This window comes from Lagenorhynchus albirostris, chromosome 10 (genome assembly GCF_949774975.1).
Source record: "Lagenorhynchus albirostris chromosome 10, mLagAlb1.1, whole genome shotgun sequence".
Lineage (NCBI taxonomy): Eukaryota > Metazoa > Chordata > Mammalia > Artiodactyla > Delphinidae > Lagenorhynchus > Lagenorhynchus albirostris.
Window position 1 is genome coordinate 23038805 of NC_083104.1, and position 13639 is coordinate 23052443.

Genomic DNA, 13639 nt, shown 5'->3' on the forward strand with positions numbered 1-13639 from the left:
TTTCAACTCATTTGGATGAATACCTTGGAGTGTGATTGCTAGATCATATGGTAAAACTATATGTGGTTTTAAAAGAAACTGCCAAACTATTTTCCAGAGTAACTGTACTATTTTGAGTTTCCACCAGCAATGAATGAGACTTCCTACTGTTCCATATTCTTGCCAGCATTTGGTGTTGTCAGTTTTTGTTTTTTTAACTTTTAGCCATTCTAATAGGTTCATAGAGGTATTTAAATTTTGTTTTAATTTGTAATTCCCTAATGATGTATGATAGTAAACATCTTTTCACATACTATTTGCCATTCATATATCTTCTTTGGTGAGATGTATGTTCAGACCTTTTGTTCATTTTAAATCGGGTCATTTGTTTTCTTATTGTTGAGTTTTATGAGTTCTTTGTATACTGGAGCTACAAGTCCTTTTTCAGATATGTGTTTTGCAAATATTTTCTCCATCTGTGGCTTTTCTTTTTATTCCTTTAAGCCTTATGGCTTTCTAAGAGAGTCCTTCCAAAACCTTGCAAGTTTGAAATGTCCAGGTTCTACAGTTTTAACAAATGTTGCCAGTTGAAGCAAACAAAACAAAACATCAAACCCTTAAATAAAGAAAGTAAATGGTTTCCAGTGATTGTATCCACTTAAACTGATATTGAGTTTCCAAACGTGTGCACCTTCACCATGGTACTCACTCCATTATCACCAGAGCATTTATCATGTGGGACCATATGGTGGTCTTACAAATAAATGAGAAGTTTGACCCTGCTAATAAATGTAGTCATTGGGATTTGTTCCTTATTCTCTGTAGCCAAATGGGATGTGTTCCCATACTTTGATAGTACTTCACAAAAGTTATCTCATTTAATCTTCACCACTATACAAAGAGAGAGGTACTATTATTCCCATTTTACAGTTAAGAAAACTGAGGCACAGCCAGTAGGCAGTAGAGCTAGGATTCAAACCCAGGCCTGTTAGACTCATAAGGTTAACTTTAGGCTCCACTGCCTCTGTTCATGTTCTGCATTCATGTTGCCTGGGTTTCTTAAACCCTTTGATTCTAGCAAAATGTGTTGCTCTCTCCTGTATGGAAAAAAAAAAGCAAACATATCCAGAGTCAGGCAACTTAACTGAGGTTAGGTAAGCTCCTTTTTCAGTCCTACAAAAGTTATCAAAAGATTGCTTTTAAAGGATGCTGTTTACAGACTGATTTAACTCTCAATAATTTATTAATCTATTAATGTCTCTTTTTTTTCTATTTTATTCTCAGAGGAAGCAGCCAAGTTTTCTCTCAGCGTGTGTTTTAGTGTGAGGATATGGAGAATAGCTTGTTAATGGGTTTTCCATTATTGCTTGAGACTTTGCACCCTGAGAATGGGGAGGGGCTTGGGCACGAAGAGGAATATGAGCCCACCCTGGGCCTTTTTTCATCTTTCTTCTGTAATATCCATTTAGCAAAAGATCCTAAAAATAAAATAAAATAAAAGATCCTCTGAAGTGCAGACCTTCCTTCCCCACACAGTCTGGCTTCAGAATCTTGTCCCTTTATGCCTGTAACTGACTTAGCCTCCTAACTCCAGGTGTCTCCTGGAAGCCATCTTTCATGCTAGGGCTCATCTTCATGGACTGTATAGAGAGCCCTTGCTGGGTACTGAATAGAAGGAGATTAATATAGGGATCTAGTGTTAGTAAACTGTATTGTGGGGATCCTTTCACATCATCAGGCTGTAAATATATGACAGTTTTATTTGTCAACTACATCTTAGTAATAAAGCTGAGAAAAAGGTAGAGGGATCTAGTTACAGAGGTGTTGGAAGAGCTGAGAGGAAGCAGGGAAAGGTGAACCAACCCAGAGTTTAACAAGTGCAAGAAGGCTCTACTACAGCTAGAACTGGAGCAACTAGGAGAGGAGATGCCGTTGGCAGAGTCCAGGAGTCAGGGACGCCTAGAGGAAGCTGCAACCTTGGAGGAGGAACTGGACAGGGGGACTCTGTGGCTGGGACTGTCAGTTGAAAGCAGGAATTCTGGAGAATTCAATATGAATGGGGGCTAAAGCAGGGGTTTCCCAGAGGGAACAAGGAGCACAGAGGGAACAGGTATCCAGTAGAAACTGGGAACACGCAGGAGATGCAGCTGCTGAGGAGATGCCAAGTAAAGCAGAGAAGGGGGGAGAAATATCCTGGCTGCTCCTTTCTTCCTGCCCTCCAGTCTTTCAACATCTCCTCCCATTGGGTGAACCTAGCCAGATACCAGTTGCAAAGGACCCTGGGAATTGTAGTTTTCAGGGTTCCACTTCCTGTGTTGCAGAGCAGAACAGAGAAAATATACAAATGGATCTGAGAGCAACCAGGCAAATGATCAGTATAGACACTAAAGGTAAATGACATCTGTAATAATCACAATTATTATAGATTACAAACAGAGGGGCCACGAAGTCTGGAAACAAAAGAATATATACAACACATGGTTTATTGATATTACCTTATAGTACCTATGTTCAATGACATTGAATGATATGTTCAAAGTTTTGACCCTCATTAGTAGTTCATAGTTCAATGCAGTATGAAAATGGCCACATTACTGGTCATGAATGCGTTTCCACCAAACCCTACACAGGAATCTGAGATCCGTCGTCTCTCTTGACTTGTGCCTCTGATTTTCATTGCATACACCTGCATTTTAAGCGCATCCCAAATGAACTATGTTCAATCTGTTTTTAGAACAGTCATCTATGTTTCCATCTGCCTCATATACATTAACTTATTTAATTAGCTACTGTTGAGCATTAAACTCCATCTCCAGTTTATTCCATAGAAAACATCTGAGCTAAGCTGCAGCAAAGTAAACTTTTTCCATTGTCACATGCCCAATTTCATGACGAGCAACTGAGGGCATAGCGGTCAGTATGAGTTGAAGAAATAAATTGGGTATAAACTCTGTTGTGTGCCACAATTTATTTCAAAATGGTAGATTGCAGTGTAGAAATCTAGAAATACTGTCCATTTGACACTTAGAGAATCTAACAGGAGAAGGAGTCCCAGAGAATTGAAGATGTGAAGTTTATTCCTTACTTATCCAAAAAGAAAAGTTTAAGGAAAGAGGAATGTAGTCAGGTTGTTAGATCAAAAGTTAATCTCAGAATCTTTAGGGAACACATCTGATGGGCAGGGCCTGTGACCTATTTTCTCCTCCACCTTCTTATCTCAGTTATTAGTTTTAATACTTTGTTGTGCAAGCCATAAATCTCAGGCTTCCTCACTCCTTATTGCCTCCCCCTTTCCTTGGCAACAAGTCCTATAAATCCTACTTCTTGTGTTTTCTTCCCCCCAGTGTTGCTGTCTGTGCATACTCCTGAGCACAGCTTTATTTCAAATTCACATCTCCTCATGCCTCATCCACTACAATAGCTTCCTAAGTGTCCTCCATTCAGTACATCTTCCAATCTATATTTCCATGTGGTCGATAGAGTGATATTTCTAAAATCCTGGTCTAATCATGTAACTCCTTTGTTAGAACCTACATTGGTCCTTTTTCCTATTCACTAAAGTATATTAAGCCTTGCCATTGAACGCAGAAAAAACTATAAACTCTTTAGCATGACATATAAAACCCTTCCTAATCTGACTCCTCCTAACTTTATATGGCTCCTCGCTGGCGGTTTTCCTCTATTCAAGTCTTTTTGTTGTTCTAAGGAACAGAACCTTATTCAAAAGTGGTTCCAGGGTGGATACAACTCTTTTCAGGCATCTGTTTTAATCTTTAGCACTGTTGGTCAAATATTTCTCGTTCTCTCCCTTTGTGATACGTGGTGGGATTGTACCTCCCCTTGTGTTGGCTGGGTCTGTGTGATTAGCTCCAGCCAGTGTGTTTTGCATGGTTGTGATGTGGGTCACTTCCAGACTGAAGCATTTGATCACTGGTGCAAGACTTTCTGGAGTGTTTTCCCTCTGCCACAACGTGTAACAGTATTCAGCACGGTGCCTGCTCTCTCAGCCTCCTTTCCCAAACAAGGGGACTCAGAGCAAAGCTCCAAGGTGACAGCATGAGTAAGGAATGAACCTTTCTCATTAAAAGCTTCAAAGATTTGGTGCAGGGATTGGCAAATATTTTTCTATAAAATCTTTGGGGCCCACATAGGTAGTTGATCCTCCTCCTCCTTTATGATCCTAAAAATGGTAAAAAAAAAAAAAAAAAAAAATTTAGTTCAAGCTGTGCAAAAACAGACCCTAGACTGGACTCTCCCAAGGGCTATTGTTTGCCCTCCCCTGATATAGTATAACCTGGTATATTTTGACTAATACAACATCAGAAGACAGGAAACAAAATTCATGTCGTTCTTTCATCGTTGCCTTTTTCTGTGTAGTTCTTTCATGATTGCCTTTTCTGTTCATTCTTGTTTACATGTGGACCAGCTCCCTCTGCTTTCTTGCCCTGCATATGGCCTATGATAGTCACCACAGGGGGCACAACATGGCTTTTCATGTCTCAGCTTTCCAGCTGAAGTATCTCTGGTCTGTTAGTTCACATTCTCTAAAGACAGTCTGATTGGTTATTTAACAACCATGTGTTGGATAAGGCATCCATCTTTGATCCGATCAGCATTCACTAAACGGGTAGCAGGTACACAGGGTTGTCCCTTCCAGGGGCTGAGTGTAGGACAGCCTTTCCAGAAGGGACCGTGATCAGGGAATGTTGATAGATTTTTCTAATAGACTACTGCAACATTTTGTACAGACCTTTTCTAGTCCTCTTGTTTGGTACCTGTGGTACATATTTCTTTTCCCTGCTTTTTCACATGGCATTCTTCAATCCATATGTCAACGCTCAGCCTAAATGTCACCCCCTCTCTGGGGCCTTTATTGAATCATTAACATCATCTCATACCTGCCATTCAACTAACTCGGCAAAGTTAGTTGCTTCTCCTCTGTAGTTCCATAGTACTTTATAGCAGCATACGAAATTAATATAGTGTAATGCTTACACATATATATCCCTTAAAAGGGGCTCAACTTGATGGAAGAGACCATGGCTTATTCACTATCGTCGTAGCTTTTCTGGCTGCATGGATGCTACCTCCTCGTCCTTGAGGAACACCGTCTCATCATAATTTCTGTCACTGCATATTTAGGTTTGTCTTTGGCATCCATATCTGAGGTCCTTAGTAACCACAATTACTACAAAATAGAGATTCAGTGAATTTACACTTTTTTAGGAGAACATAATCTTATAGAAATTAATTTTTAGAAATGCGGAAATGACAAAACCTATATAGTCAGCCATGTATAAAACTTAACCCCCCAAATAAAATTCTAGCCTGAAGGGCAACAAGAACTACATAACCTCTGCCTGGAGCTTAAATTCACATGACGGCTCTCTTGCCTTGAGTGCAGTGCAATATTACAGACTTTTTAGTGAGTTGGGATACAGCTTCAGTTACCAAACTGCCACCAGCTGGTTTAACTTTAATAAAACATCAAGCTGCTAAATATGCCATGCCTTTTTGTTTCCAGAATTTAATACGCGTACTGACTGCTTACTGTTTCTGAAATGCAGGCAAAGAGTAAATAGAGTAATATGTGTAAAATATTTATTTTAAATTATTTTTGGCAACATTTGGATCCTGTAATGTCATTTTTTAAATATTTAGGAACTTTTAACAGCATGTAATGTCATTTAAAAGTAGGATTTGTACTCTTAAAAGGTTTTTGAAAATTTGGAAATGCTCCTTTTAAACATTTCAGTCAGAAAATGGTCAGTGTCAGTCAGAATAATCAATTGTTGGTTGATGGTGAAACTCATTTTGTTCACCGATAAGCACATCCTTTTTCTTTGCTCTCAGATGGGCTGTAAAAATATCCCTGATATTGCTTGGGAAGAAAGAAACTTGTAGGATCATCAGCAGCTGAATAGAGCCTGGAAGTTAAGGGTGAGAAAGAAGAAATAATGTGGAGTAGCTGGTAGGTTTGGGGAAAAAGTAGTGTATGACTTCTGGGGGAATAAGTAGTGCAAAGGAAGAGGCCAAAGTTTAGAGGCAAAGGAAGAGGAAAATGTCCCTAGTGAGAAAATACAGATTGAGAAAAATAAGGCATATTTTTGTAGTCATTGATCATCTACCAATGAGTGGCTGTTGGACTTTGGGATAAGTCTAGTTTTCTACATGTTGTTTCCACAGCCAAGGGCCCCAGGAACATAACTATTCTGCCCTGGGCCAGCCACCCATTTTCCCCCTGAGGTCCTCATGACAGAGTTATGCCCAGGGATAGTTATTAGTGATAGGATGCCTAGTATCATTATGGTTGAACCTAAACACCAAGGCAGAGTTCTAGTAAGATACTTGACCAAGGTGAATTTCCTTTTCCAAAGCCAGTTAAGCCCAATCAGACTCAGATAAAACAGGTCGTGAGGATGGCTCTGACTCTAACCCCATATCCCAAATGCTCAAACACAGGATTCTGGTTCAGTCACCATGAGACAAGAGATGTCTGACATCTACCAACAGTAGGCAATGGAGCTAGACCAAGCTGCCCTAGGTTCCCTTCCAAAGCTACCCACCAGGAAGGAAAGAGAGCACTTAAGGAGAGACAGATTCCAGGCCCTGCAGGAATAGCCCTAGGCTATTACCATCTCCTTGGGGTGAAAGGAAGAAAGAGGAGTGAGGCCATGCCACATGTGACATGAAAGTTTATCCCCTCCGAAAGTCAGTCCATCAGTATCCTAAAGTTTCAGCAGCTCTTCTATTTTTTGGAGGCCAAGTCTCTTGCTACTGATCCTAGGGAGGTAGGAATCAGGTTGGGGTGAAAAAGGAAGGAAACAGTCTCGACTTGCCCTACAGACAAATAGTGCCTCACTTAATTCCCTTACGCTATATAAATATACTATGGATAGAATAGAATAGTATCTACCAAGTACAATATTCAGGTCATCCCAGACCTTTCTTTGTACATTTCCACTGAACAAAACTGTGAATTGTTCATAAGCCTCTGACCTTGGATCCTAAACATTACCAATATTTCAGACTTTGACCATACTCCTGGCCCTGATATGATTGTTCTTCTTATATCTGACCCCTTTACTTCAATGGTCTTTTTTCAAGATCCCTTACTCCTCTTTAAGTAACCTGACATCCTTAACCCAAGGTTTGGATTCTTGACTTTTGAGAGAGTAGGCATTTGAGCAGCTCACATTTTCAGGTAGGAAAGCTTTTTATTTTTTTTAGACAACAACAAATGAGCTACTTGCAAGGGACCAATTTAGCAACATTCATTTCCTAAGTCATTTTCTTTTTATAGGCTGTAAATAAATTTGCAAAATCATGTAACTTCATGGTAGTAACATGACCGGGAAATTACAAGGTAATTAAACTCAAAGCATCTAAGTATAGTACTCCAAAAATAATTTACTTCTCTGTGCCAGGAATCAAGATTTCTTGCTGCTAAGTGCTAATGCAAAATGAATTAGTACAGAAAGTTCGAAGCTGCCACACTCCAGGAATTATGGGAGGCTGCCTCTGTAGTTGCTGGATGTAATCGATGAAGCAGTGGTGCCATAAGAACGTTTGATGATGACTTGTTACAAAAGTTTATTGTGATTTTAAAGCAAGTTCTGTATTCCTGTTGAAAGGCAACTATAGGCATTAAAGTGGCCTATATAAAGAACTAAAAGTCAGGATTCAACCAAACCTTGATGTATCCAAAGGTTTGAAAATGGAGGTGATAGTCTGATGGTGTAGCTTGAGTTTAGTGATACCATAGGAAAGGCCTGGAAGAGATTTTTCCAGGGTGAAAATGAAACGTTTTCAGATCACGGTTTGGCCTGTTTGATCCATAGGCTATATGTAGAAAGCCCTTCTACTTACAAGTAGGCTCAGTTCTGAAAGATTCTATTATTAAGTCAGAGAGACCACTAATGCCTTTTGTAGCCATATTTAACGTGCCTTTGATCAGTTGTGTGTCTTTGCTCCTGTTTATAGCAGCTTGCGTCAGTGAGAGTTCCAGTGTTGAGAGTGTGTAATCAGAGGCTCTTCTGTATTCACTCCAATCATTTATCTGCTCCACAATGAGGAAGAGATGGAATGCACATTGAGAGTCAGAGCAGACATGTCTAATTCAGATCCCCCTTCCAGAAAGGACTCCTTGCTTAACTGCAAGATGTGTGGTTAGCCGATAGCCTCCAGCTGTTACCTCGTTCAGTCGACCCTAGCTTTTGAACCAAGATCAAGCTCTTTGCAGAGTAGCCCCAGCCAATGACTGAGCAGCACAATAGTACCAGGGCTTAACCTTGTCTGCCCAGTAGAAGCCTCCTCTAAAGTGCAATCTACACTCTGCAGAGTCTTGTAGGCTGCCAGAAAAATCTGCTCTTTAATTATCTGAGTCATTCAGAGGAGTGGCATCATGTGTCCTAAATACAGTCTCAAGACGGTGTCTGTCTGATTCTGCTTCCTCCCTTCTCCTTTCACAAGTGTTACTTTCCAGTCACTCTTCTGTGCTCCTGATTCACTCTTAGCATCTACTTTCCAGAGGACCCAATTGACACCAGAGTTAACCAAAAATGTCCATTCCAATCCAATTATTTTACTTTCTCTCCGTGCTGCTTCTGTAATCCTTCTAGAAAGATTAAAGATTTTATTTCAGCGTTGGAGTCAGTTTTTATTTCAACCTCTGAAGTAATGTGCCCAACAGATTCAGGAAACCATTGGTTCATAGCACTCCTACAAGGCTTATTGAGTCTCAAGGCATTTTGCCTGGATAAACTCAATAGCATCAGGGCACAAATGTTATATTACAGACACCATTGATCTCCTACAATGTACTGCAAGGAAACGATTCATCGATTCCATCCAGAGGTGCCGATCTGCATCCATGTAAGCAGACACCATGCAGGGAGAAGCAGTTTTTTGAGCCATTTTAATGCTAAATGGAAAGTGTTTATTTTGAGAGTGATCTCCAGGTATACCTTTACTGTTCTTTAAAAAAAAAAAAGTTAGAATATGAGAGGAGGGTCCATAAACTGTGCTTAGGCAAGGAGGGGGTCAAAGAGTGAAGTGAAGTTCTTCAGGTAAGAGATACCTGGATGGCTGAGAAGACTGAAAGAAGAAATGAGAAGAATAACAATAAAATCTGCCCTTTAGTTATCTGAGTCACTCAGAGGAGTGGCATCATGTGTCCAAAATGCAGATGAGGATGGTCTCACCATCCACTGCATATGGACTTCCAGACTTTGGAAGTACTCATCTCACCTCAGTGTAATGTCCTAACGTAACTGCGAATATTCAGGGTAGGCATATATTATGGGATGGGTTGAGTGATGGTATAGGGCTGGTGCTAATGGCCTGGCGGGCCACATCCAGTGTGGCTTATAAGGCCCCATGGGGTCCTAAAAAGTAGGTCAAATATTTGTTCACCACCACCTTTTCCTTTGGTTTGCAACTCAATGAAGCTGACCAGATCCATGCATTTTTAAGCTGTTTTATTTTAGTTTCTCTGTTAAGCTAGTAACAGCTGGACCGTGATTCCTCCCTGATTGGGAGTAGAGTACGTATGTGTGTTGGGGGTGGGGAGGGAGTTGAGAGTGATGGTAAGTTGATAGTAGTAACAGAAACTGAAGAATTCAATAAGCAAAGATTCATTTATGGGCGGTGGGGGTTGGGCGGTAGGCAGGGGTCTCTGTGAAGGTATCATAGACTCTAAGTGATTTGGAACCATTCTCATTCCCTCTTTGTCCATATGTCCTGGAGGTAATTCCAGATGCCCTGGTAGAGAAGTGCCTGGGACGGGTGAACGGATCACCTTGCTGTCATTAATCACTTGCAGGCAACTGGTTTCTGGAGCTCCCTCAGTCCTGCCCTGGCATAATCTATAGTATCTCCCGCCAAGAAGATGTGTGAAAGCTCAGCTCATTCGTGTGCCTCTTTCTTTTCTAAATGTCAGCCTTAGAGAACCATCCTCAGGAGGAAATATATATATACACCTTGTAACTCTTTTAAGTCAAAAGCATCCTTTACACATGCATGTTTGGAAAAGGGTTGCAATGCTTACCTTTTTTACTTTGGGTAACCCAATTAATGTGTTAGGCCATATATAAAATGGGGATCATGTATAAATGGAGTTACTGTACACTTGTCTCCGCTACTTCAAAGGATTGTCTCTCATACCCTCAAGTGGTATGTCATTGCTACTTACATTTGTCAAAATGTGTTCTGTGCAACTGGTCCTTTGAGATGCTCATGAAGAAACAGCGGTGATTCAATTTGGTCTTAGGAAGTGCTGCCCACCATGGTTCATTTTTAGAGATTCACAGTGCGTGCTAAAGGATCTGAGGAGTCATTCAGTCAAGAAACCTATTTCACTTTCTCTAATCGAGTGTTTCCTACATTTAATTAATGATGGAATCCTTTTTGTATGTGTATAACATTTATTAATATCCCCAATATAGAGTACTTACCACAGCTGTGTGCTGAGGACATACAGTAAAATGATTAAGAGCCTATGGGCTTAATGCTTAGGTTAAATCCCAGCTATGTTACTTACTGACTGTGTGACCTTGGACAAGTTTATTATTCTCTTTGAACCTCAGTTTCCTCTTCTGAAAAATGGGAATAATAATAATACTGCATTAGGGTTGCTGTGAGGTTCAAATAAGTAAGTGTTAGCAGAATGCCTGATACATAGTAAGCATTCCATAAAGTTTCCTGTTATCATTATGACTGTCTGTGTTTATCTTCAGAAAACAACTTTGGCCTAATAATCACAATGAAAAAGAAGGAAATAAGTTATGGTTGACAGACTTTCTTATATGTGCATACTTAATCTTCAAATCCATCTTAATGGGGAGGCATTAGTTTTGTTATACCCATTTTCCAGGTTCAGGAAAAAAGTCTAAGAAGTTTGAATATATTCCATGAGTGGGCAGTAACGGGGAGAGCCAAGAATCAAATATGGGTCATGTGCCTTTTCCACTAAATATAATTGGTTTTCCAGTGATTCCAAATTAAAATATGAAAGCTGTCCATTTGTAGTAGCTGAGAAGGTCTGCCTTTCAAAAGACAGATTTTGAAACCCAAAGGTTAAAGATTAGAAGATAGAAGTTAGAAACCCCAAAGATTAAAGATAGAAATGAGAAATTAAAGGCATTACAGTGGATGAAATTTAAGCAAAGAAAGTAAGACAGGAACGTTTTGAGGTATACAGTTCCTGGGCTAGTATTACAGAAGAATGAAGAACACTTACGTGGGATATGAACGCATTCACCAGGTTATAAACTAAAAATCAGTGCATATAATCTGACCAAGATTATTATGCTTTTAGTGCATGCAAGAGAAAAGTCTAGATGTTAAGATAGTGAATTTCTATGACAGTTTGTTAGTTATGGGGAAAATGAAACTGAATATTTGAGATTTGGATATGAGTTGAAAAGAATTTATTGGTCCTTACTGTAGCATGATTTATGAGCTCCTTCAGCAATACATAATCTGAAAATCAGAAAAATCAGGCTGCGGCACTTAAAGTTTCCTAGAAAATAGAGTTTGCTGCGTTAGTCCTGTCGTTCCTCAGACCAGTATGGTACTCTCATTCTTGACTCATCTTTGGATCTCTGACTAATATTGGAATAATCAAGTGATCTTTGAAGGATTTTTCAGAGGATTATGTCAAGGTTGCTATGTCAAACTAGCCAAGATATTTGTTTTCAAAAAGGGGGACAGTTAACAGAGGGTGGAGGTAGAACCATAATGTCACTGATTTGCCATTGTCTACCTTTATAAATCAAGACAATCTCATACTAGGTTCAATTTCTAGTCAAAAGAGTTAACAAAATCAAGTAAAAAACTGTGTGGAGGGGGTGGGTGGGAAGATAGGGGAAAAGATTTCATTCTGTCAAAATCACAGTGGTTCAATGATGTGAAACCAGATGGGTCCAGCTTCACAAATGGAATAGTCACATAAACCTTTCCTTTACGTCATTATTATTAGATTTTAGTGGCCCATGTTCCCCCAGGAGTTCATCTTTCCTTACGAACTACTTTGCTTCGTTTAATTAGCAAATCGGATCTATTTCTTATTTTGCTTTGCCTGCCAGGTAGCTCAGAGCTAAACTTAGTGCCACATCATAGTCATCATTGCATGAATCTGAAACCTGATACAGTGTCACCCCCTTTGCTTAAGTCATGATTGCTCATATTAATTTATCTATATATAAATTTGGTTATTTGTGTGCTGGTAATTATGTTCTTTTTCATCTGTAGAAATGAGAGTGAAATGAAGGAGGGAAGGAAGAAAAACGTTTAAGAGAAAGATTTTCAACAATCTTTTTTTATCTGAAAGATTAAAAATTTTTCTTCATTGGCACTCAGTTGATCAGAATTCCCCCCCCCCACCCCCACTCAGGCATTTTACTTAATGAGACTGTTAGGACCATAATGATACTTAAAGATAAGCATCATGAGAAAACTGAAGAAATACGTTTAGATGGGGGACAAAGGGAATGATGGAAAAGGGAGGGTGGGAAGGCTGAACCCAATCAATGCCTGTGACTTTTATTAACAGTTCAAAGGAAACTGCTGTCAAAATTAAGTAAGCACTTCTTAAAGTAGAGAAAGCCAGTTACTTCCGTCTGTCTTCAAGCAGCCAAAAAGACAAAGATAATTGAAAAGTGAACTTGGGGGGAAATATACTTGTATTACACAGTTTCACACAGAGGGTACTCTCTTAGTTACAATTGTCCAAGACATTTTACCTGACTCTAAGATCTTTGCATTTCCAGGTTCTTTTAAAACGTTTCTCTTTTCTCCAGGGCATCAGAAAGGAAATTCCTAAGACCCTTCGCATTTCACAGAAGAAAGAGAATCCGTTTCCACTGCAGTTTGGAATGGAAGTGAGTCTGGCTTCATTCCTTACCTGGGAGTCCCTCCAAAATCCTACCTTCTGCAACAGAAAGCTGTAGAAAGAGTAAATGAGCATCCAGGCTGATGCTTCCCCTCTTCCCCAGGGAAACATTCGCTCCCGGTACTTCTTTGGGCATTTCCTGATGTCTGTGGTGCTGCGATAATGCTATTTTGTTGTTGTTGTTTTATCTTGGATCTCAATTTGCAAACTTGCATCTTTCTGAAGACCAGTAACTATGTATTCATAAGCCTCAAGCACCTATTAAGTGTGTATGCGGAGGCAAGTGGAATTGGTGGTGAACACATAAATTGATTTGTACCTGTAATTTACATTTATTCTTTGGATACATTTGACACTAATGTTGTGACTGTACTGCCATGATGAAGATTAATTAGATGAACATTTTTGCTGACTTTGTGAGTGGCCACGTTGATTGTTTTCCTTGATTTTTCTAAGCTTGGTGCTTAATAGCAAGATGGGAAACATTTCTTGGTTTTGCTCAGCATCTCCACAGATTAAGTGCCCCAGACCAGTCTTACCTAATAAGCACTTGGGGAAAAGTTTGTTCTAGCTACAGAGCTCCAGTTTACTTGACTGTGAAGGAAGAAGTAGAAGGTAGCTTAGTTCTTGGAATTTTGCAAACATTTGGATTTGGGCAGGATTCCCCAGAATATAATAAGAACTGAGCTTCTCAAGTGAATACAAAGTGAGTATAAATGTGTTTCATGTATACAGAAAGGGCAATTTGTTTAGGTTTCCTTGCTGAAC